Source organism: Rhinolophus hipposideros (assembly GCF_964194185.1).
Source record: "Rhinolophus hipposideros genome assembly, chromosome: 26".
Lineage (NCBI taxonomy): Eukaryota > Metazoa > Chordata > Mammalia > Chiroptera > Rhinolophidae > Rhinolophus > Rhinolophus hipposideros.
In genome coordinates, this window is record NC_138072.1 from 12,308,691 (window position 1) to 12,333,725 (window position 25,035).

The window sequence follows — 25,035 nt, forward strand, 5'->3', positions numbered from 1 at the left end:
GCTGTAAACTTTCAGGCTGAAGTCCTGGTTAACTACTTGACCACTTACTGACGTGCAGATTTCTCAACCCGCTCTCACAGGTCCGGAGTGGTCTGTGATGATAAATTTGTTAAATCGCCATATCATTTGATCAAATTTTCTAATGTTTAAGGTCTTAATAAGAACTTTAAGTTTTGGTTACTAATCAGAAAATAGATAGAAAACTGTTTTATGATCACTAACAAAACGTTTACTATTTTACTTAGCAGTTTTTCCGTTGAATCTTTTAAATGAAGGATTGTTTTAGGTCGTTTTGGTTTCTTTTGGATACTGTTGAATTCATTTTAAGTGAAATTGAAAAAGAAAACACATATAAGTTAAATTAGATTTTAAAATTCAAGCTTAAATTTAAATAAGTTAAAAACAATGTTCCAAAGAAATCACAGTTAACCAGAATAGATTTGTACCTGCCCTGTGGCTGGGGAGATGGAATGGCGGCATTGAGGGCTCTGTGTTGACCTCAGTGAGGAAATGATTTTCACAAAGAAAAAGTAGATTATGTTTGTTTGGTCATTGCTGTCTTTTCTTACTCAAAAAAGGGGAGTTTAGAAAGCGTGCTGGACAGGCAGAATTCGTCCCCGCAGCCTGTTAGAGGCCGAGGGGGTAGCTCTCTGTCTTTGAGAACAGACTTTTCCTGAAGCAGTAAGGTTAGTGGACGTAAGTCAGAAGCATAGCCTCACAGGCTGGCAGAAGTATGCGTATGAGTGGGTCCTTCCCGGACACTTCATGGGCTCTGATCTGGGGCAGTGGTGTTTCACACGTGGACATCCCACAACTACCCTGTAGTCCCCTCTTCCTCACCACAAACTACCTTTGGATCTCCGGCATTGTTGGACAGTTCAGTTACACATTCAGACTATGTGGTGAGACTGTACTGGCGAGTGAGAAGGGGGGTTTGGCCTGCGGAGAAGGGGCTAGGAACGGCTCAGGCCTGCTGCTGTGCCTCATTCATCAGAATTTAGGTCCCTTTAGTTGCTGACCGCTTTCCCCGTATGACCACTGCTTTGCCATGACTGTGTGAAACTTCAGTGCGATGTATGGGTTATGAAGTGTACATTTCAGATGTTGAATTGAGCTCTTCGTTCACTTGACAGAAACCAGACTCATCTTTCCTCAGAGACCAGAAGTGTCGTAGAATTGAAGCCAGAAGACCTGGGCTTGAATCTTGGCTCCTCCTCTTAATATTTGTGTCACTCTGAGCAAGACATGTAGTTTATCTTAATCTGTCTTCTCTTTAGTAAAGGGATGGATGGTTCCTCCTATTGTTGGTTGTTGCACTGAGACTCAAATAAGATGCTAAGAGAGCATTTTATAACCTTCTAAAGAGCTATTTAAATGTAAGTGTCATCGGTAGATTGTGAGTCTTTGGAGGCAGGCAGTGTGTCACAAGTACCCACAAGCTAAGGCTGTGATCTGGAAGTCGTAAGCTGGGTGAGGGCAGAACCTCTTCTGTTACCCATTGTATACTCAGCATCTTTGCAGAACTATGCTTGACTCATTTTCTTTATTTCTAAGTTTAAGAACTTCTAATCATTTTCATTCTATTCATCCCGTTTCCTCAGAAATTTATTTCTCTCCATCTTAGAAAAAATGGTATAACAAAACATAATGCCCCATTCCACAGCTGGATAGATAAACTAACTCTTTGTGGGCTAATCCCAAAAGTAAAGAGGCAGCGGGTTAACAATAGGGTTCTCTGAGTTCTCTGTCTGCCTCAAATAAAAAGGAAGATGACCACCAACAGTGGGAATCTGGAGGGCGCAAATACTGAAAAGAAAGATGTTTGTGTAAAGCTAGACAGACCGGAATACAGGCTTAGCAATTGAATGGAGAGTCCAGAAAAGGAGTTTTGTCTGGGTCCAGGGAAAGATAATCTAAACCATAATGGGGCACATGAGACATTCTTCCTACTGAGACATTCTGTCACAGCCAACGAGTGCACACTAAGCTTACACACCTAACACATTGTCCAGGCTGCACGCTTGCCAAATGCTCCCCTGTTTATATTTTTATGTATTTAAATCAGTATTCGTATACTGATAGATGACAGTTAAGACTTTATAGTTTAAGACAATGCCCCTGTGATTCTTTTTAGTGAGCTAAATTAAATACGTCCTTCAAGCTATTTTTTTGGAAAGGGAATTATTTGACTCGTATCCTGGCTCTGTTGCACGAGCTATGTGATATTGGGCAAGTTACTCAACTGCTTTTGAGCGTTCGTTTCTTAAAAGTCAACTGTAACGTAAAATAATACTGTGCACAGTTGTTGGGATGAAAAATAATAAAATATGTAAAGTAGCTAGTGCAGTGGCAGGTACACAGTAGGGCCTCAATTCATGATGGGTGTTATTTTGTGATCTAAGCTTAATGTGTAACTGTTTGTATATCATTGGCAGTAAGTTCCACTGATAGAACGTTAAGTGTTCCAAATGTTGTTCGTCTTACGAGTTTCAATATTTGATTTTAGACTAAATATATATTATGTACTTTCACGGATTTCTGAGCGCAGATACCATATTCTGTTGCATTATGTGCAGTAACTCAAAAGCTATATATCAGTTGCAGAAGCAGCTTCATTGACAAAAAGATACTTTCAAATTTTCAAAGGGTCACTTACTCTTTAATTTTATTGGGTTATATTTGTATCCTTGACAAGAGAATTAGTAGTTTTCTTGAACTAAACTGTAGTCCTTCAGACTATAGGATATTCCAATTATATCATATTCACTCTGTACTGGAGTTGTTGTCTCCTCACCACCACCCCACCCTCCATCCTTGATAATACAAACAGAGACTGCTAATTGTACCCCTATAGCCATTCTTTTCTTTCTTCTTTTGAGGAGTACAATTCCCAAGTGTGAACTAACTACGAGCACCCAACTAACTGTATTTCCCATCTAGATGCACCTTAATGGGGCCCTGGCCCTAAGTTTGGGACCTTGGGATGTGAAAGGAAGAGATGTGGGCAACTTGTTGGGTCATCTTAAAGACAAAGTCATTTGTCCTGGTTGTCCTTGTTTTCTTTTTTTCTCTTTGGCTGGGAAATGACAAGGATTGAAGCAGCAGCCTTGGATCCAGAGATGGGCACTAAATGATGAAGGTGACAAAACCAACTAGTTGCTCCGGGTTCCCTGGAGTAGAGCTGTTTACCACCCTAGATTACTCACTTACCTTTGAGCTGTTACGTGAGAGAAAAATAAACTTCTATCTTATTGAAGCCCTAGTGCTTTTGTATTTCTTTGTTACAGCTGTTACAGTTTGTTACAGACTACCTCGTGGCCTAAATAATACACTACCATAAAGGGTTGTGGCTGCCTATTGAATGGGAGAAAATATTTGCAAATCATGTATCTGATAAGGGGTTAACATCCAAAATATACAAAGACCTCATACAACTCAATAGCAAAAAAAACCCCAAAACAATCAGATTAAAAAATGGGCAGAGGATCTAAATAGACTTTTTTCCAAAGAAAACACAGATGGCCAGCAGGTACATGAAAAGATGCTCAATGTCACTAATCATCAGGGAAATGCAAATCAAAACCACAATGAGCTATCACCTCACACCCGTTAGAATGGCTGTTATCAAAAATGCAAGAAATAACAAGTGTTAGCGAGGACGAGGTTCCACAAAAATAAAAAATAGGACTATCATATGACCCAGTAATTCTACTTTTGGGAATTTGTCCAAAGAACATGAAAACATTATTTTGAAAAGATACATGCAGCCCTATGTTCATTGCAGCATTATTTACAATAGCCAAGACACGGAAACAACTAGATGTCCATTGATGGCTGAATGGATAAAGATGTGAGATAGACACACACATACACACACAAATATTATTCAGCCATAAAAATCACTGAATCTTGCCATTTGTGACAATGCTGATGGACCTGCAGGGCATTATGCTAAGTGAAATAAGTCAAACAGAAAAAGATAAATACTGATGATCTCACTTATGCGTGGAATCTAAAAAAATAAAAGAAAAAAACCAAGCTCATGGATATAGAGAACAGATTGGTGGTTGCCTGAAGTGCGGAGGGGATGGCAGGTGGGCAAAATGAGTGAAAAGGGTCAAAAGGTACACACTTCCAGTTATAAAATAAATAAGCCCTGGGGATGGAATGTACAGCATGGTGACTACAGTTAATAATATGGTATTGCACATTTGAAAGTAGTTAGGAGAGGGGATCTTGAGAATTCTCACCAGAAGGAGAAATTTATAACTGTGTGGTGATGAATGTTAACTAGACGTATTGTGGTGATCATTTTGCAAAATATACAAACATCAAATCATTATGTTGTACACCTGAAACTAACAATGTTTTGTCAATTATACCCCAATAAAAACAAAAACTTGTGAAGATTAGAGATTCTACATTGCTTAGTTTATATGATGCATTTAAGTTTAGAGATTATACATTGCTTAGTTTAGAGACACAGTGCTCTGTCGGTGTTATTTATTATGTGTTAAATAGTTCATTTCTACCTGTTGTGGGTGGGGCACAATGATAAATATAAAGATCATGAAAATGGTTTCTATTATCAGTGGATTTAAGAAAATTAAAAACAAGTATTTTTTCAATTAAAAAAGCATGTAAAACAACCAGTTACAAAAGTTTTACTTATATAGTATTACATGTAATAGTAACCAAAAATATGCTTTTATCCAGAAAGAAATAAGAAATGGGTAAGAGGACCCGATGAGAAAAACTTACAATTTAATTAAAACATCAAAGAATGTAAAAATGGATGGAGAGATATTTCATGTTACTTAATGTTATAAAATGTTTCTCATAAAGGTTAATTAGGGTTAAAACCTCAAATAATGAGGCAAAGTATGTAATGAGAAACATTGGTCCTTGGACCACCGTTTCTCAATCCTGGGTCATTATTCCCCTAGGCAACTGCTTTGAATTCTTTAAGCAGTTTCTTCTGGTATTTACCTCCATATTTTTCAGTATTATGCATTTAAAAATGTTTTCAGTTTAGTCACCATCTGTTGACTTTTTAATGAGGCAAATGAAGATTTAGCTGTTTTATTCCTCCCTTATCAATTCTTTCTCTCTCCCCCCTCAACTTTCTTCCCCCATCATAGTTATCACAGTTTTTGGTTAGTGTCTTCAGTATTATAATTATGTAACATTCATATCTGAGGCATAGTGATTATAATTACATTCACTTGTTTTTCATAACTTGCATCCATAACTCGTTTTTCTTGGAGTTTATGGGAAATTTTCTTGTACTATCTCTTTGATAATTTCTTGTGCTCCCTTTTCTCTTCTAGAATTTCTATAATGTAATATTGGGTCTCCTGGATTTTTACCTTCTAATTTGTTTCTTTTTCTTCTTTTTCTCTAGTGTCTGGGAGATTTCCTCAGCTTCATCTTCCACTCTTACTGTTACAGGCATACCTCAGAGATAATACGGGTTCCGTTCCAGACCACCACAATAAAGTGAGTTGTAGTCTTGCTGCTGGAGGGTTTTGCCTTCAATTTGTAAAAAAACAACATCTATGAAGAGCTGTAAAGCGAAGTGCAATAAGATGAGGTATGCCTGTAATAATAGAATAGATCACTTATAACAATAGACTGTAATAAAAGGTGAATGTGGTCTCTCAAAATATCTTATTTACTCTACTCACCTTTTCACTTAAAGGGGCACTTGGCCACTTCTCTGTGGCATATCCTAATGGCTAGTTTCACGACTGTTATGTTTTGAGGCCATGATTAAAAAAAATTAGGGTGATTTAACGCAATCAGTGAGACTCCACCACAGTCGATCTGATCCCTGAGATGGACTATCAGGCCCATAGTGTGTGCAGAGTGGATATGCTGGGAAAAGGGATGATTCATGTCCTGTAGGATAGAGTGGGATGGTTCAACATTTCATCATGCTACCCGGAATGGCACACAATTTAAAACTTATGCATTGTTTATTTCTTAAGTTTTCCATTTAATATTTTTCGACCGTGGTTGACCACGGGTAACTGAAACTACAGAAAGCAAAGCCATGGATGGGGGGATTACTGTACTGGTGAAAATTTTAACCATTGTACAGCATGCCAGGGGCTAGTAGTATTACATCACCCCCCTAGTAATGGGGAGCTTTGGATGAGGGCAATTCCGGGACTGAGTTTTGGCTGTGAGCCAACAGTAGCCAGCATTGCAGGCCGCTGGGGGATTGAGTTCTTAGGGGCAGGCTCTGGCCATCCACTACAGAAGGGTTTTAGGTATCCTCGTGTGCAGTATTGCCAGAAATAAAAGCTACCCAAGCATGTAGGACATAAATTCTTGTATGGACTCCTTTACCTAATGGATAACAAGTTTGGCTATGATTTCTTTGAGTCATTCAATCCTCATGTTAGCCATAAGTTTCATTTTCAAAGAAGTGTATTAATCATTAATCAGATCACTGAAATGAGAGATTATGATTTTGAGATAAACCTAGTCATTATTGATTTATTACATTACGGGGTAGATGCTACTTTTTGGTGATGGTGATACAATTTCTGTTTTTAGGAAGTTTTGTAATAAAATGTCATATTGCCAGCTTATTTTTTTTTTAAATCCTTTGTAAAGAACCAAGTCCTGTAGCTTTAACTGCTGACATTTATGAAAAAGAAAAGTTGGGACATGTGCTCAAAGTTAATTTTTAGAGCTGTATTGAGATATATTTCACATGACATTAAATATTTACATATTGTAAGTGTATAGGTCAGCAGTTTTAGTACAGTTACAGAAGCTTTTGCAACCATCATATCTAATTTTAGAAAATTTTTAATACCCCTCCAAAGAAACCCTTTGTCCCCTAGCAGTCAGCCCCCATCCTGTTCCTCACCCTTCCCTCCCCAGCTCAGCACTAAACAACTACGAACCTACTTTCTGTCTTTATAGATTTGACAGTTTTGGACACTTCACATAAATGAAATCATATGAGACCTTTTGACTGGCTTCTTTCATTTAAAACTAATATAGATTTTTTCCACTGTATGTTAATCCTAGTAACATTTCTCTTTCATAATAGGAGAGGATTAGAGCATGACAGAACAAAGCTGAAACTCAGCACAATCTCTACTTCATGCCTCCATTACCCCATCAGCTATGGCTTCGTGAGAAGTTTCTAGATGTGGGGTAGCAACCATATTATATGAGGTGGCTATATTTCATTAGTTCAGGGAATTAATCAGTAATAGATGAAGTCATTTCAGTGATTATTCATTGATTGATTCATTCACTCATCCATTCAACCTGACTGTGGCAGGATAGAAATGACATATCTATATTTTAGCCTGCTCTCAGGAAGAACCACATTCCAAGTAGTAATAGGTGGTAGTTTTGACTTTTTAAAAAAGAAATAGCCCAGTTTATAAAAAAGGACAGTTTAGTCCATTTCTTCTATTGCCATCTGATTGTAAGAGAACAAAAAGTGCTTATCATCTTAGTTGTTACCTTACAACCATTTATCAGTTGCTTACAATGTGTTGAAGGTATGCTAAGAAGCATGTTGCAGGAGTTCTCATTATTCTAACGTCCTTGTCAGGTAAGTGGTTGTATCCCCATACAGAGATAAGGAGAATGATTTCTATGTAGGGGGTGACTATTCATAATAATATAGAAGAATAGTGAGTATATCGGTGGCATTAAGACTTCATGGGTGAGCATGGTTAGGGAATAAATGTCTAAATAGCCACCTTAGTGAGATGATAATAAAATGGTGAGAAACAATGATCTGGAGTATAGATACTTGTAGGGTAGTGTCTAATGTGTAGATACGAGTGGAAAGCAGGACTTACCTGTATCAGATAATCATTCTCTCTTAGTGCCTACATTTGTATTCTGGGTGCTAACATGGTTTAAATGGCAAAATATCTGATAATAATAGAAAGCCCTGCGATTACATGGCATCTATTGATTTCATCTCCCAAATCTGCCTTTAATTGTGTGATTAAAATGTTTAGAGTTCTTAACAGTTTTAAAATTTGTTTTTCTATGCTATGAGAGGATACTTATTATACTTGTCATTTGAAAAATCACTACAGGTTTCTTTTTTTATGTAATAGACTTATTTTTTAGAGCAGTTTTAGGATTATGGAAAAACTGAGTGGCAAGTACAGAGAGGTCCTGTATCCACCACCCTCCCCCCCCCTCCCCCCCGTTTCCGTGATTGTTGACACCTTTCAGTAGTGTATGCATTTGTTACAATTGATGAGCCCATGTTAATATGTTATTATTAACTAAAGCCCATCGTTTTCATTAGGATTTACTCTTCGTGTTGTACAATTCTATGAGCTTTGTCAAATGCATAATTCATACATCCGCCATTACAGTTTCGTACAGAATAGTTTTACTGCCTTACAAATCCCCTGTGGGATGTTAAATGAAAATACGAAGTCCTTTTTTCTACCACCTTCCCAGTCTGACTCTAAGAAACTACTGTTAATATTTTCGCGTGTCTTTTCAGAATTGTCTTGCAATTTGGCTTTTTAATGAAACAATGACTTTCGGATCTCTTTCAAGACAGTACCTGTAGATACGCCCTATTTTTCCAGTGGCGGCAGTCAGCAGTCTTGAACATTCTTAAAGGAAGGGATTATTCAGTGACCATGAGCACCACGTCCACACAGCACTGTGGAGCTGTGCTCCGAGACGGAGGGGACTAGAAAGGAGCATATCTAATGCCTCACAATGGTGCCACTTTGGTGTGGAAACTGAATGTTATAATGTATCATTTAAGGTTTTAGGATTATTGAACACATATTATTAACGAGAAGATGAAGAAAGTGCTCTGACATGTGCATCTGTGTATTATGTTCATTTCATGAGTGCCTTTGTCTAAATAGGAAAGCTTTTACTTAATATTGTACAAGACTTAATAGTTCCTCATTCTTGATATTTTAAACCGTTAAGTAGCTTTCATTGATGATGTGATTAAATGCTTGTCAAAAGCAGCTGTGGTATGTTTTCTCTTTGAAAGATGGAACTTGGGAAAAATGTGAATCAGTCAATGGAATAGTAAGAATGTTTCATGAAAAAAACATTAGGCATCGTTTTGAGCTTTCTGTAACGTTTTAAGAGTATTTGCCATGGAGTTCCAAAATATTTCTGGAGTTCGTGTATGATAAATTCTTGGTATATATTAATTTTAGATACCAAAATTCATTATTGTTTAATTGACCTGATAGACTTTTAAAACTAATTGTGAAAGAAACAGAACTTGGTGACAACTCAAATAAATAACTGGGCTTTTGGCTTTTTTCTATCATTTCACTGAATGGAAAGTAGCATGCTTTATTAGAAAACGAAGTAATACATTTATTTTCCTTGGCTTTTTATATTTCTCTTACCTTTCATATGAATAATTCGGTTAATATGAATTGTATTATTTGAATAATTCTGGTAATATGAACTTTTTACCAGAATTTTGATGTATCATTTAATTTACATGTTCATTCATAGCAGCATTACTGACAGCCCAAAGGGACAAGCACCCCAGGTGTCCATTGACGGATGAATAGATAAACAAAATGTGGGATATACACACAGTGGAATATTATTCAGCCGTAAAAAGGAGGGAGATTCAGATACATGTTGCAACATGGATGAACCTTGAAGACATTTTGCTAAATGAAATAAATCAGTCACAAAAAGGCAAATACTATATGATTCTACTTACATGAGGTGTTCAAAGCAGTCAGGAGCCTAGAGACAGAAAATAAAATGGTGATGGCCAGGGACTGGAGGAAGGGGGTAATGGGAAGTTATTGTTTAATGGGGATAAAGTTTCAGTTTTGCAAGATGAAAAGTTTCTGGACGTTGGTGATACACAGTGTGAATGTACTTAACAATACTGAATTGTACACTGAAATTGGTTCAAGATGGTAAATTTTATATGTGTATTTTACAACAATTTAAACATTTTGAAAATCATATATGTTTATTTCCTTCTGCTGACTTTAGGCTTCATTTGTTCTTTTTCTAGTTCTTTAAGATGTAATGTTAGGTTGTTTATTTGGGACTTTTCTTGTTTCTTGAGATGGTCCTCTAATGATATAAAGTTCCCTTTTATTACCACTTTGGCTGCATCCCCCAAATTTTGATATGTTGTATTTTCATTCTGATTTGTTTCTGTGTATTTTTTGATCTCTACAAACACATGCAACTAATTTTGTCCAGTGGAGTAATCTAGCAAGAATGGAGAAATCTAGAAGTTTGAGAGATTTTTTTTTTCCTAAGAATATACTATCTCATTTCTGAAATATTTAGAAATACGTTCCTAATTTCAATTGCTGAGACAGTGCGGGGGAAGAGAATTATTTTGGTAATTACAGTCTGGTCTGACAAGAATTATAGACTTAAAGCTTTTGAAAAATTCTGAATAAAAGTTTTCCTTTAAGTACCATTTAGCCATTCATGTGTATTGATTAAAGTTTTGTGTGCATGGTTTTAGGATTATTGAACACATAATAACATGTTATTAACTAGAAGACGAAAGTGCTAGAGATTATAAGGCTAGATGGGTAAAGTGGCTGAGTTAGAAAGAAGATAAATCGTAATGCTCAGATGCAGCTTGAAAAGTATCAGCCTACCCACAACAGAAATTTGAGGTTATAAGAGTAACCATAAGTCTGCTTCAGAGAAAAGAGGCAAATCGCTTGCTTCCAAGCCATTCCTGTTCATTTTTCTCAGAGCGATCAAATTATTTGATAACACAAAACAGTACTAGCTCCTTTTAAGTTTAGCCACCAAAGCCAGGGTATCATTTCCAACATTCTTTAATTAGCTACTGAATTCTGAGACAAGAGTGAAGAGAAAATGTGATTAGATATGCTTGTCTGGCCATATCACCACCCATCAGCTTTTATTTGTGGTATGTTTGGAAGGGTTCTTAAAAAAAGATTACAACAACAAAACCACATTTCTGTGTATAGTTATACCATTTAGTTAAATGCCCTATACATATAACTTATTTTCTTTAAGTTACTAATACATGCAAAGGCAAGCAGAATATGTCATTCATCTCGGGTCAAAGATTTCATCCTATTTATCTTTGTCATTCGCACTTAGCACAGTGCTGGGCATATATGAAGCTATTAATAAGTGTTTGAATGAGTGAATGACTAAATCAGTGAATATGTACCAATTCCAGAATTGGGCTAGATATCATCTATAAATCTCTCTTTTATGAATATAATGTTGCATTTGCTAGTACTTTTACAAATATAGTGTCTGGCACAAATTGCTTTATGTTCAAGGTTAAAAACAAGCAATCAATAGTGACCATTTTCTATAAATGTTAGTATTTTCCAAAGTATGTTCCATGAGGCACTAGTTTTGGGAGATAATCTGCTAGAATATGGTTTTGTAATCATAAACTCAGGAATAATTGCAGAAATGCTACCCCTTGCAACATACACAGGCGCATGTGTCCACACACATGTGTTGAGGTACAGTGTGTAGCAATATATTAATGTCACTAAGAAGTCCTATAGTATTACAAATGCTTTAGCTTGGTTTAGGTCAACATTTCCTACATTTCTTTGAACTCATAGCCATTTTTTCCCTTAATGTCAGTTGGTCATCTGATGCCCTTTGTACTCCACAGACGACTCTTTGGGAAATAATGTGATATAATACAACAGTGTAACAGAACAATATTTTGATGAGGTTTCCAAATAATAGCACATCAGAAGTCCATTGTTATTTCATTCATGATAAATGGATTTTTGGGAAAAGCATTTAGAAGTTGTTAGAAACTTAAGGTACAGTGAATCTTCCTTGAATTTACTATAGACTAAAATACCTTGCATTTATAGACAGATTACTTAAAAATACTTTTAATCTCTCTACTTGGTATATAATGATAAAATTAATTAATCCCAACTAATTGGAGAAGTTATGCAAATCCAAGATAGCATAATAGAATACAGAATGGTATTTAAAGCAGTGCAATTTTATCCCTGTAAATACCTTATCTAAAATTATGCTAACAAAATATTCCCAAGTGGAAGATTCTGGGTGGAAATTCTTTAAATAATAGTGACTTGTAGTTAGTTCAGGTGCAAATATATAGTTACATCTGTGGTTTGCCTCATAAAACCTTAGTTATTTAGTGAGCTGTATCTTAATTGAGAGTAGAATGAAGTGTGTAAATAAGGCAAAAGAGAGATCTCTAATGATGAAGAAAAAAATTTCTTTTGAGCTGTGATAAAAAAATAACAAGCAAGAAGCAAAGACTTGACTAGGACAGCTAAAAGGAGTGATTAATAATTGATCAACCAAAAGAAAAGGCGCATGCTTGTTGGGTTCTATAAAAGTCCAGGTTGAAGCCAAGTGTCAAGACACAGTAGCAATCAAAAAACGAGAAAGAAAAATGAAAAGAAAGATGAGATTAATAGTGGTGGTTGCAGCAACCAAGACAGATAGATGTGGGAGAGGTTTGAAAGCAGGTGCACACAAGAGTCTGCAGCAAAAGTGGACAAATGGGCTCATGGCCATGGTTGCCACTGAAGATACTGGCATATTACACCCCCGTGGAGGCGTTGTGTTGGGGCCACGAAAGATACCGTGGAATTGCAGTTGTCTTTGGAGTGCTGCCTTTTTACATGCTAAGCGTTCACATCTAGACTATATCCCCAACAGCCCATTCTCTACGCTTTGTTTTTGTATATTTATAATAGTATGTGCACATTTGTTTCTTAAAATCTTGTCACATCAGTGGTTCTTAACTAGGCTTTAATAGACCTGATGTGTTAAGATTTCCTCCAACTGCTTTTTACTTCCTTTGATACTTTGTTTCTTTGCAGCATAAGAAAGTATAATAAAGCATAATAGTATCACTCACTTTATAGGAATAGGGAAATCAAGGTGAAGTCAAGTGGCCTATGCAAGGAATGAAGGGAAGGAGGCTTTCAAGTGTAGCTTAGAACTAGGAGTTTGGTATTTTTATAGGGAAAAAATACAATGGCTAATTGAGCAGGCTTTTTGAATTTTACTTTTTTAATGCTTGATTCTACACTTAAGTATTAAATCTTTTCAAGTATTATCTATATCGGTACTGACTAATCTGCCTTTCGTTATATAACGGATAGCTGATCCAGCCATTCCTTTTAAGAAAATCCTGGATGTATTAGATCGTTAAAACAAATTCTAACATTTGGTGCTCATTAGTGTTATAACCGAAACAAAAACATTTTAATGGTTGATCCCAGAATATTTTGAAGTTAGTGTAACTTTGCTGGAAAGGTATTTAAACTATCATATCAATTGCAAATAGGCTGTGAGCCAATTTTCAAAGCTGTTTCTATGTAAGACACTGAGTTTTTCAGAATGCAAAAGATACAGTATGTGGCACTGTGCCATGTGGCAAAGAAACAGAATGAAACAATTACAATGGGATTTGTATTGATAATTGTATTTCTAAGTGAGTAGTTTAAGATGTCGTGAAACAGTTTAGAATAAATCCCCAGCGTGCACAACAATTGCTTTATTTTAGTTGTAGACCATGAAAGAGGTGTTTTGAATATAGAAAAGGATGGGGATATCTTGATAATGATTAAAACTTCAAATTCAATATTTAGGGTTTATAGCTATTTGACCTTACTTAAAATGGGAGCCTTCAGTTTTTTGACTGGACATTTCAAGAAAACTGCAAATTATCATTTATCTATTAGGTAAAAATAATGTCTTTCTGTAATCTAGAGATTGAAAAGGTAAAATCTTTACTTGAGATTCTTATTTGTTTTTTGGCTGGGCAACAGAACTTGGCATAGAGAATTTTTCTTTTAAAGAGTACTCAAACTAGTTTACTTTGTTTCTGGTAAATGCAAAAGAAAGGTAGTTCTGTATTAAATAATGTTATATGTGAGTTCGAAATTAATTCAGTGCTTCTTTTGTCATGACAATAATTAGATTGATAATAAGTACAATTTAATGGTTTATATGTGTATTTTGACATTTAACCATAGATATAATTGCTTGCAAGCAGTTTTTTTTTTTAATCTCAGGGTAAGTATGTTTTATTCAAAGTTGTTCTAATTTGTGTAATCTTTTAAACACCTAAAAATTACATTGCTATTGGGTATGTTTTCTTTTTTTTCTTCTTTAAATTAAAGTTTACTGGGGCGACAATTATTAGTAAAGTTAGATTTCAGGTGTACAATTCTGTAATACATTATCTATATCTCACATTGTGTGTTCACCACCCTATTATGTGTGTTTTCAATAAGTGTTTTTGAAATGCGTAGATTTACAATGTTACACAGATAGGGAAAACAAACAATTCTTAACACAGTCCTTTATGAGTTTCTGGTTATTTGGACAATATGTTTAGATTACTTTGAATTATTTTTATAATCACTGTGAACTGATTTATTTTTGTACATGTATTTATGTGGGTTTTTTTTTAATCTGGACCTCAACTAGGTAGTTTAATGACAATTCCATAGCAAGATTATTTTGAAGCCTCACTTTTTACTTTAATCACACTCCGTGATACACAACTATTTGGGTGGAAATATGTTTTAGGGTATAGTGTTTAGAAATGCATGAATCACTTGACATGCTTTAATAGTCATAGAATAATTTACAGTGAAACTGAATTTTCAGCAATTAGTGTTCTTTATTGAATATCTGCTACTTTTACTTAAGTAAAGTATAAATATTTCAGGTTTAATTAATAAAATATCTTGAAAATATAAAGTAAATGTTGGTATCCGACCAGCTTAATATTTAATTTTGAAAAAATTCAATTTGATTAAAAATAAAATTTTAATTTTTAATTTATTCTTTTGTTTGTTTTGGTATATTATTTATTTTGTTCTAGATCCACATGGTAGAATTTGGCTCATGGAATAAAATGTTACTAGCTCCAAATAGGTTTGAATAATTTTTTAAATCCTAGTGATACTTTTGTAATTTTCTGTTGTTTTTTGACTCTGTTGTTTTGGGCGAGTGTTGCCTTCTGATTTTTCCTGACTATGCGAGTGATTTGTGTGTAGAAATAAGAATTGTGAGTATTTCTCAGGCAGAAGATAGAAGGCGTTTTAGAAGGCGAGTAGATTTGTTTGGAAGGCGTTTCCAATGATATAAACAATGATATATTGTGACCAATAAAATCAAAACCTCATTTTTTTATGATGATGAAATATAGATAACAAGTCCAGTGAATGATAGATGAGTTTCAGGACTCAGTGTCAGATTCCGACAGTGTTCAGAGGTGCAGTAGAACCGGGAATCTGTACAGCTAAGTTCATTTTCTAATTATGGCAAATATCGCTGTGTTTTACGGGTGAAAGCTTCCATCTATTCCAGGTTACTTTTTAGAATAGATACTGTAATATGTGTGGTACAGAATTAAAAAGGTTTAAAGGTATGAAGCCTTCGTCTGAGCCTAGGCCTTCAGTCACTCAGTTCTTCTCTTGGTGTCAATAGCTGCTTACCCGTTTCTTCCAGAGATTTGATGAAAACACAAGCATACATGTCATGTGTGCATATATTTTAATTTACTATTTATTATGCAAATTAAGTCGTTACCATTCTTGGATGTTGTGAAAAGTGCTGCAGTGAACTTTTTAATGTACAAATCTTGTTTAAAACATTAAAAAACAATTATTCTGGAGGATGTTAAGCAGAATGACACCTTTGAAGGAGAATTAATGATTTGCATCTAAACTTTGTACTGCCGGATGAAATTTTCAGGTACCCTGAATAGCATGGGGGGCGAGGGGCGGGGTAGTATCAGAAACATTGTGTGACCACTGTAGCCAGTGCTGAATGAACATTTTTGAGCCTCTCATTTTTATTTTCTTATAAAATGAACTTGATTGAGATGTAATTCGGGTGCAATAAAATGTACCCATTTTAAGTGGATAGTTTTAGCTGTTCAATAAATCTATACAGCCATGTAACTACCGGCATGGTGAAGGCATAGAACATTTCCATCACCTAAAAAGTTCCCTTGTACCTTGTATTCTCCTTAGTGCCCCCCCCCAACCCCCCCACGCCACTAGTCCCAGGCAACCACTGCTCTGCTCCTGTCACTACAAATGGCAGCACACAGTCTGTCTTTTGTGTCTGGCGTCTTTTGCTCAGCGTAATATTTCTCAGCTTCATCCATGTTGTATATATGAGTAGTTTGTTCCTTCTGATTGGTGAGCAGTATTCCTTTGCGTGAATAGACCACAACACATTGATCTCTCTTGTATTGATGGGCGTTTGGGTTGCTTCCAGCTTTTTTATTATTATGAATAAAGCTCCCACTTACGTACAAGTCTTTGTGTATTAATGTCTTCATATCTCTTGGGTTCATCCTCAGGAGTTGAATTGTAGGATCATATAGTAAGTTGATGTTTAATTTTATGAGAAGTTGCCAAGTAGTTCTCAGAGTTGTACTGTTTCATATTCCCACCAAGACTATGAAAGTTCCAGATGCTCCCCAACCTCTTCAACACTTGGCATTGTTAGTCTTTTTAACTTTAGCCATTCTGGTGGATGTGTAGTGGTCTCTCATTTGGTTTGAATATATATGTTTTCATGTGCTTATGTTCCATCCATATGGTTTCTTTTGTGAAATGTCTGTTCTGATCTTTTGTCCATCTTTAAATCGGATTGTCTTCTTATTATTTTATTATAAAAGTTCTTTTTATGTTCTAGATATAAGTCCTTTGTTGGATATACGTATTATGAATATTTTCTCCAGTCTGTGGCTTGCCATTTCATTTTCTTGATGGTGTTTTTTGAGCATATACATTTTTATTTTGATGAAGTTTAGCTTTTCAATTATTCTTGTCTAAGAAATCTTTGCTCAGCCTAAGGTCTTCAAGGTTTCCTCTAGAAATGTTACAGTTTTTAACTCTTTTAGGTCTGCAATCCATTTCGAGTTAATTTTTGTGTATATTGAGTATGAGTGTTTTGTGTGTAATCAGTAGAAACCCATTGAAAATGTTTGATCATAGAGGCAACGTTAGTGACACTGTAGAGGTTGCAGTGAAAGGGTGAAAAGACACATGGCATGAGGTGACAGTGACCCAAACTAGGACAGCAGTCACGGATATGGAGAGAGCAAGGAACAGGATGGATCTGATGGCATTATAGAGATAGAATGAATTGGATGGGGAGTAAAGATGAGGCTAAGGCTTATGGTTCTAGGAAATAACATAGTCTCTGACCAGAACTGGGATATAGGACGAGGAAAAGATTTATGATGAATGGCGAAGAGTTCTCTTTTCACACTGTTGACTTAACGTGATAGCAGGACATTTAATCCTTCTCCGCATGCACACATGTTGGGACACAGCCATATGCTTAGTGAAAACATTTTTTTCATTAACCCACTATAACCAATTTTCAGTGTTGTTATACAGTTTCCATTATGGTAGTTTTTAAGGCTTCATAATACTGTAGTTTTATAGAGAAGCTACTATAATATGCTACATAAAAGAATGGTCTTTAAAAAAAACAACTACCAAAATGGTTTCCACTGTATTTCTCTCTTGTTTCCATCACAGTGTAACCGTTAATAAGGATATTCTTTCATTCTTTGTCTAGATATGCAGACATCTCATATCATACTTTTCACGTAAGTAAGATTGTTTTATCTTTATTTATTTTGATACTCAAATTATCCCAGCGTGACCAGTGAAAATGGGATACTTCAAGCTGAGTTCATAAGCCCTATGGTGGTTTGAGCACTTTCTTATATTCTGTCATAACAAGATATCCTAGGCTCATTTCGTACTTTCCCTGCTCAAGCCCTGTATTCAGGCATTTCTCTGAGGAGCTCTGTTTCTTTTTAGTGGGGAATGGTATTCAGAAACAGAGGTCTAGATGCTCAGATGTGCTTACTGCTGCCAAGGCCTCATTGCATTTAGGTCCTATCAGGGGACAGAGCTGGGAAATGATATACAAATGTGTGTGTGTGTGTGTGTGTGTGTGTGTGTGTGTGTCTATAGCTCATACATTTCTATACTTCCATATCCATCTATATAAATAATGATAGGGGTGGCCAGTTAGCTCAGTTGCTTAGAATGTGGTACTAATAACACCAAGGTTGCTGGTTCGATCCCCACGTGGGCCACTGTGAGCTGTGCCCTCCTTAAAATAAATAAATAAATACAAATAAATAAATAAGGAAGGGAGGAAGGAAAGGAAGAAAGAGAGAAAGAGAGAGAGAGAGGAAGAAAAGAAAGAGGAAGGAAAGAAGGAAGGAATAAAGAAAGAAAGGTAGGTAGGAAGGAAGGAATGAAGGAAGGAAGGAGGGAGGGAAGGAAGGAAGAAAGAAGGAAAGAAAAGTTTATACTTATATGAACTTGTAATCCAATATCCTAAGTGTTTTTTTCCTAAGCTTTTCTCTTTCCATGCGAGGAAACCTGCCTCCCATTATCACAATACATTTACTTATTTGCTCAGTTCCCTTGTATATAACTAATCTTCTGGTTATAATTGACCAAATTTTTGCTCCAAGACATGCCAACTCCCCGCTCTCCAGCAGCCTCTGCCCAGTGCAGAAAAACGGGAAAAGGATGAAAAAGAAGGGGGAGGGAGGAAGATCTTCATAATGAATTTGGGCTCAATCATTTCATTGGATGAATAAAAACTTGAGGAAGGAAGGTGCCATATAGAATTTTAAACTTGAGAATAGTCATTTTTGTCAGTATCTTTTAAAAAATTGTTTCTGGCTTTCATGTCACCAGCTAACTTCATAAAAATATTTTTTGTAGTACTTTTTATACCTTTTGTTTTTTTTTTGACATTTTAATCTTTAATCCATCTGAGAGTTATTTGGGGGTTATTTTAGGATCTAATTATATTTTATTTTTCCAAATGGATAACCAGGTATTTCAACATTAATAGTGGCTAATCCTTCTTTGCCACATTGATTTGAAATGTCATCTCCATTGGATCCTGTTTACATTGCTCTGTTTCTGTATTCTTATGGTCCATTTAGCTGTTGCTTTTTTTTTTTTTTCATTGCATGCCTGATGGTGGGGCAATGTAATATTACCTCCTAGGGTACTTGTGAGCATTAAATGAGAAATCGATATAAAATGATTAGTGCCAGCCATACATAGTGTAAAGTAGTCAACCCACATTAGCCTTTATTATCATCTCAATGTAAAAGGAATCAATTTTTAAAACAATAGAGGGAACAAATGAAAAAAAATAAAACAATAGGGGAGTAAATTGCAAAAAGACAAAAAAAAAAAGGTAAAAGGTATAGTAAGAAGTACTGGCATATCTTTTTTCCTATAAAAATTTAGACCTAATTTTCACACTGCTTATAAAATGGAAAGAACTCATGTTCTTTATATATAGATAAATTACATTTAAAAATGCAACAAAGATAAGACAAAGTTTGATTATTTAGAATTACAGGTGTTCTCGATTACAGTGTCTTAGTAGGCAGAGACTATGTCTTATTTCATTTAACAAATATTTATTGAGCATCACAGTGTTGCCAGGCTCTGAGCACAGAACAAGACATAATATCTACCTTGGGCAGCACACAGCTAGTTGGAGATACAGACATATAAACAAATAAATGCCAATAGTGTGGAAAGTGCTGATACATCTGTATGTATATATACCAGTGTTTTTAGTTGTCTTCTGCTGATGTGGAAATATTTCTATCAAGCAGCACACATTCACTGAGACATTTTCCTAAACATACAGATGGGATGATGAGAATATTTTAATAGTGTTTCTATGCTAACTTCCCAGGAATTATATCTCAAAGTACGTACTGGTCCCTCCACCCCCTACCCTCAAATCCTTGTATAAGACCAATCACAAAGAAGGCAAAAAGCCACATTTTTGGAAAGCTTCTTTTGTGTATGTCCTGCTTTTAAAGATGTAACTCTATATACTCCATGTTTAATCCTGAATACTGAATGCATATATTCTACATATTAACAAATTTATGGTACTTTCAGTACCTTGTGCTAATATTATTTTCTCTGAATGCTTCCTCTAGTTCTGTGACTAAGATTGTGTAATTACTTTGTATTTTTATACGGTCAAATCGATGCATCTGTTCTATATATACTGTGCACCTGTGACAAGATGATTTTAACCATTCTCTTATAAAAAAGAAACACATTGTCAGGGGCACCCCAGCTTTGAAGCAGACGTTCTCTTTCTCTGCTTGGTAACCATGTGAAAAATACCAATTACTGAAACTCTGAGAAGAATGAAATTACTTGTAAACCTAGTATTCATACCAAAAAGGCCCTCTAAATCAAAACCATCCTGAGATGCAATAGACCAAATCTGTATAACATAAACCTTTCAAGTTCAATATAAACATATCCTTGATTTGGGAAGGCAGTTTTAACCAAACAGTATTGTTAAAAATAACTAAAGGGAGACAGCTGGCAACCAACCTGACAAACATGTATCCTGGCAGGAAGCTATGCAACTCCAAGTACCTTCATGGGTATTCAAAGTAAACATCAGTGGACTGTCACAGGCCATATTTCTAGTACGTTTTTGATAATATTTTAATGCATACAAAGTATTCTGACAAGTAGAATTACAAAATGTCAAAAATCAAAAGCATACATTAAAATTTCAGTTGGAAGGAAAATCATGCATACAATGTTATGTGTCAATTATATCTCTATAAAGCTGGAAAAAAGAAAAACCAAAATCATGACGATGTCAGATTTTGATGAGAGTGAAACTTAGATTCTAGCACTGTGTCTTTTCAGAAAGATAATGTGTTCCAGTGTCACTTTTCATTATTAGAGAATTGTCTTCAAGAGGAGCACAAATACGAGAGGTCTGGAAGTGCCTCTCAGAGTGTTTGGAAGACAGGTTGTATAGTGGGCGTTGTTGTAAAGACTCAGAGGCTGGCTTTGGGAATCAAACAGTGGGTCTCTGTTTACATTCAAGCTCTGTCACTTACTAGTCTATTGACCAGTAATCTTTCTGTGCCTCAGTTTCTTGAGCTGTGAAATGTGTAAGATATGTCTCCTAAAGTTGTGAGATTTAAGTAAGTACATACGTAAAAAATGCTTAGCATGTTATCAGCACACGAGCAACACTTAGTAAATGCTGGCAGTAAGCTTCAATGTAAGCAGACATTTGTCCCATGCATTTTTCCTCCATGTTTCTTTTTTCCTCGTTTACTCTTAGTTTTTCCTTTTCTCTTTAGTTTTCCAGTCCTTCCGCTTTGTTTCTATCCCACTAGCTCCCTTGTTTTTCACTTTTTCTGTCTTTCTTGAAAGTTAAAACTTCTGTTTTCTCCCACTTTGCCCCCAAATCTTTATCATCTTTTTAAATTTCCCAATTCCTATTATTTTCTCTGACAGGCCCAGTGGCCTGTATCACTGCCTCAGGGGCTCTTAACCTAAGGTCTTTGGTTGCTCCTTGGAGCCCTAAAGAACCCCTGAAATTGTACACAGAATTTTATGAAGATGCATTTTTTAAGGGAAAGTTTCCATAGTTCTTTACCCGGGTTTCAGAGGATTTCACAAATTGGCCAAGGTTAAAAACCATTGCTCCACGGATGTCCCTCCCTCCCTCCCAGGTGATTTGTTGGGCCTCTTTGCCAGTTGCCTCATTGATTAGGGGACCTCTGTGGACATGGAAAGGTGCTCACCGCTGTGCTGTCTCTCAGAGAGTACATGAGATTTGTACCACAAAGGAACTCATTAATTGATGCATTGCTCTGTTGTGCTTTAATATTTGCGTGCAACAGCTTTGTTTTTAAATTTTTTAGTGGTTTTAGAGAAACAACATTATGCATTCCATAAAGTTATTTTCCCCATTTCAGATATTCGTGACAAATGGCCAACTCCATTTAAAACAAAGTAGATATTTCTCATTCTAATCTCTTTTCCATTTCTGTGTGATACACCCAAGCCAACTTGGAAACAAAGCATTCAGTATTTTAGAAACTAACTGTCCAATGAAAAAAACAATGTATTTGGAATTAGTTATAAATTCATTAGAAGAAAATTCCAGTTTGACAGCATTTTGGATTTCTTTTAAGCCTTTGAAGGCAGGCATGTCAACTGTAACAAAACAGTAATGTAGACTTTCAGTATTATTTTCCTAGTTAGCCAAAGAGCCAAAGCTGTTTTCTTAACTAAAATCTTCATTCACTTGAATCCTCATGACAGCCTGAAAAATTTAGAACTCCTCCAGGAAAAGGAGATACACACCGAACACATTCTTCACACATCTTATCATGTGTAAAAGTTGAGAGAAGAAAAATATTCCTTTGAAAATACCACTTCTTTCATCTCTGCACTGATAATTCTGACCTCAAAAATAAAACACTCATACTCAAGGGCCTGGATTCCACTGGGGAGTCATCAAACCAAATTAACAAACGCAAACCCCTCCCCTCCTTTTAAAGAAATAGTGATGATGCACCCTGGCTTAGTGTTTGGAGTTGAGCTAATACAGTGCCACGTACATATTTAACAAAAGTGACCTGAGCGTCTGGCACATGCTAGGCTCTGGGGACACAATAGTGAACATGACACTTAAGGTCCTTGTCCTTGAGAAACACACACACACGCACACATGCACACACGTGTGTGTTCATATACAAAGAGTGACAAGTGACGAAGAAATGAATAGGGCCTGAGGAGAGAGGAAATTTTGCTTTGGAATGTCACCTATAAACAGTTATTTGCTAGAAACAATAAGAGCCCTTCTTTTAGTCTTATTAATCTGTTTTCTGTGTTTTAATAATGAAGTTGGTAGCAGGCCATAATTGGTGGCTGTTCAGAAAAGAAGCTCTGGTCATCTAAAGATTTCTGCACCTTGACACGTAAAATTTGCTCTGGAAATGAAAACATACAGATGTACCTACAAGAGGTGTTGGCCACAGTCTATACCGGGGAGTAAAACTGGAAGAACTTCCTTTTTCATAACTCTCTGTTTCCCTGACTCCACAAGGCTGAAACGCAGCAACTGATGCCCTAGAGCCCTTGTCTTAGAGATAGTGCTGATCTCTGGTCTGAGGAATACAGCTTGGCCACTACCAATCTAATCTGACGCTTTCATTCTTTCAGGAGATGAGGGCTTCCGTGCCCTCTTTTTAGCTGAGTAGAGGAGAATCCTATTGTCAAGCCTACATTTTCTAATTCATTGTTTTCCTGGTTTTTTTGTTTTGTTTTGTTTTTCTTTTTCGTTGGGTCAATATTATGCCTACCTAGGAGACTGTTTGGAAACCTCAGTGCTAAGGAGATAAATGGGGATACCCAGCTGCTTGTGATGAACAAGATTTTAGGGGCTAGGAGAGTGGCTTCTGTATAGAATGTTAACACTTCTGTTTGTGCGTTGGGGAACTGAGGCGGTTCAGTCTAAGTCACTTTCCGACTCATCTGGGGAGTTTCGGGGTCCCTCCAAGGAACCCTTAGGGCTGCCAGTGGGAGCAGGTTTGTGAAGAAGGGAGAGGTCTCCGCCCACCCCACTTTCCCTTACCTAGGGAGCGATTGTACTACTAGATACAAAGCAAAACAAAGAACTTGAAAACAATACATGAATTCCTGCTTCTTTGTCATAGAACCTTCCTGAGTGAGTGTGTTTGTGAAGCAACTCTTAAGGATTTCCTTGTACACGGACAAAGAACCTCATGGGATCTTTCCACCTGGGCTCCCCTATTCTTTCCTCCTATCGACCTTCTCCTCACACAGCTCTTTTATAGAAAGGAAAGTAGGGAAAAGAAATAGAACCCTTGAGTTCCACACTGTGGGAGCCATATACGACCTGTTAGCAATGATAGATTTCAACAATTAATTAACATTTGAAAGCCCTGAAAGTTATGTTCTTAAATCTTCTAACTGAATGGAAAACTATATTATCCTCATTAAGAAGACTATATATGGAAGTAACCAACACACTGAACTATTTAGAAAGCAACATATTTTAGCTAATAACGAGTCTTAACCTTTGTAGGATTAGCACATGGAAATGGTTACTATGTACCAGCAGGTAAATTCTTGTCACCATACTTCTTAAGTCAAGGACTGAAAGTCCTCATTATACCAGGGCATTCTCATTTTCACAATTAATCTCATTTAGTTGCTAAATTCCATGCTTAATGAAACAAAATTTAAAGAGATAACTAGCTTAATTTTGCAGTGTGAAATGCTTCCTCCTTTTTATTTCAAAACATGTTTTTCTCCCTGCCTTTTGAAGATATTTTGACTAATTCAATTTTTGCATACTATTAAAGAGTACCCTAATTTATAAGCTGTAAAGGTATGTGATTTGAATGCTTCCTACCTAATGTGACTGGAATTTTGCTCCAATTATAGGGGAGGCAAACCATCGTTCTCCAGTTTCATAAAAAGAATGCAGCTGCTGGAAGACGAGAGCTAAGCTAACAGGACATTTAATATTGTGAAAAATGTGTCCTGTTGGAGGGGAGACTTTTCTGTTTAAAAAGATATTGAATTATTTAGATTGGCAGTTCCAACACGTGAATATTTTGAGCCCCATCAACTGTCATTTATTTTTCACCGAGTTCAAATGGAAGAATCGAAAACTTTATTCTGACATGTAGTTATTAGATTTCATATAAACCTTTGGCTGAAACTGCCTACACGTTACTATGATCTGTACATTCCACTTTTAGTGGATAAGTGTTTAATTTTCAAAATTCTTAGCAAATAGCAGAGCTGCAGCCAAAAATTCCTCCACTGAGATTCCTTCCGGCCCAGATGAAACTAATAGTTCCAGGCTGTGTCGCTGTCACTCATTACTAATCCAGGTAGGGCTGCTCACTGTTTTTAATTTTCTTCTTCTGAACTTAAAGGCAGGGTTGGCCTTTTTCCCACGAGAAGCCAGTGATAATGGGCCTGAAATTCCAGCAATTGGAGAGCTGGGCCTTTACCACACTGACATAACGAGGCTTTGTTTTAGAGCTAGTCAAGATAAGAGCTTGATGAAAGACGTCATACAATGGAGGGCAGGCATGTAGTAGGGTATTAAGGAAAAATAATGATGCATTAGGCATTTTCCCCTAAAATTTCC

General features: G+C 36.2%; 1 protein-coding gene across 9 annotated transcripts in view; it reads left to right on the forward strand.

The window, feature by feature from the left end:
* DISP1 (dispatched RND transporter family member 1) overlaps positions 1-25,035 on the forward strand; it is a 162,613-nt gene that overhangs the window by 20,545 nt on the left and 117,033 nt on the right. For 3 of the 9 annotated variants that reach the window (XM_081039017.1, XM_081039015.1, XM_081039016.1), the window contains exon 2: positions 5,405-5,593. The exons of 3 other annotated variants lie outside the window; for them this stretch is intronic. The gene's annotated coding sequence lies outside the window, so the exon portion shown is untranslated. Of the gene's footprint in view, positions 1-5,404; positions 5,594-25,035 lie in introns of those variants that run through there. 3 more of the 9 variants (XM_081039013.1, XM_081039018.1, XM_081039020.1) reach the window with 2 other exon arrangements.